Raw genomic sequence first — 1,983 nt, forward strand, 5'->3', positions numbered from 1 at the left:
ATTACCGTCGTTTACCGACTCTGTATGAGCATTAATGGTGGACGTTTTCAGACTAAAAAACAGTGATTTTAGTGTGTTTTTTTTCATTAATGGTCTGCAGATTATACTAAACAATACGTAGTTGCTAATAGACAGTTCATAGAAACTAATTATCCAAAAATTATACAAAAAGAGGAATCAGAATGGTCATAGAGAGTAACCCAGAACATAGTACTAGGTAAAAGCAAACCCTAAAATATCTGAATGGACATGCCCGTATGGATTCACCCATTCAGTAAATAAAATTGTCCTAATTGCTCATACAGAGTTACAACCACCGTTCCATAATTGTTCATAGAGAGTAAACCCACAAAAAATAACCATAAATAAATGATTTGGGAAAATCATAAGGAAAATACATTAACTTTTACAAAATAGACGAATCCGAGTGGTGATTGGAAAAACTCATTTCTGGATAAAACCTAAAAGCCGTGATTTGGGCAAGCATGAGTACGGACGGCGGCTCTAGATAAGATGGTGTTGCATCGAATACAACGGGCTTGAACAGAACGTCGCTCCAATCGAGGAGGGTAGTAGACATATCCTCCTGTTGCGTTGTCATAATAAACACTTCCAGCTCGGCGGATGGGTCCGTAAGACGTGATCCATTTACCAGCTCGGAAGAAATTTCTCGTCAAGTTAACGAAAACCATTCCTTCGTTGATGACAGCATACAAGGCGTCTGGATTGTTATGTTGGAGACACTTAGAGAAGAAATTATAGTACTTCGAATGTGGCATAGACCACCACAGGAAGTGGGGAGACTTGTCTAGACATACTACAGACAGTGTTTCAGGGGATAAAGCAGCGTCTCGGCCGGCTGGCCCAGCTTGGATCCAACTTTTCAGAGAGTCAACACCGTCTAGAGAGACGTGACTAGCGATCTTAGCTTATAACGTAGCAGGTAAGTGGATCGGGCGACCCTGAGGGTAAACAACAAAACGAGAGGCGATTAAATAGATGCATATATTTAGTTCGTAAAAACGAAATCGAAACCTAAACTCACACATTGAGGGGAGAAAAACTCGACGGTGGACTCCATTAGGATGTGAATACTGGTAAGTCAAAAAACGTATGGTAACCATATCTATATATGTGGAAGAGCAAAGTATGTGGGACCGCGACGTTGGCAAAAATCCACATGATTTTCAAATCTGGACATCGATGAAGGAAATATGGCTCAAACTGTAATGAGTATACAAATGTAATATTCAAATAAATCCAAATGTAATGACTATCCAAATACATATTCAAATATTCAAATATTCAAATACATATCCATGTGGATTGAAACATGTGGATTCGATGTGAGGGAATATGACGATGAGTTAGTGTGAACTATGGATGTAATATGATATTTTGCATTTGATAAACAAATCCACATGGACGACGGATGTAATCTGAAAATAAGTGTGATTTGAAGTCGCATATAAGAAAGTGGAAACTTAAGATTAAGGAGGAATGAAAAATAAAGATTCTTAAGAGGACACATAATATATTAAACTTATATATAATAGTACATATAAATCCATGTTTTACTTAGAAAAGGCAACATACATCTAATCTAAGGATTGGGTGGTCCATACAAAGGTGCAACCAACTCAGCGTAGATATCCATAGCATATTGAGCCCTGAATTCGTCGACAATCTTGTCGGTAATCTCAGCCATCTGTTCAGGTCCATTGTCGTTGGCGTAAAGCTCAAGCAACTTCATTGCTACCGGGCCACAATCACCAGAACGTCTATTGACATAAATGTCTGTGAACCTCTGCCATTTGAATCTGGCAAATCCGTTCTGCTGGGACAAGCGTGGCTGACAATACTTGTGGATTATGTATGGTAACATCTCGACAACGGGAGCTATGAATTTATCAACCTGGTCGTCGTCGTACAACTCAACATTGGGGTCAAGTATATAGACACACCAATTGGGTAGGTTAATGC

The sequence above is a fragment of the Capsella rubella genome, unplaced genomic scaffold (genome assembly GCF_000375325.1).
Source record: "Capsella rubella cultivar Monte Gargano unplaced genomic scaffold, Caprub1_0 scaffold_4, whole genome shotgun sequence".
NCBI classification, from domain to species: domain Eukaryota; kingdom Viridiplantae; phylum Streptophyta; class Magnoliopsida; order Brassicales; family Brassicaceae; genus Capsella; species Capsella rubella.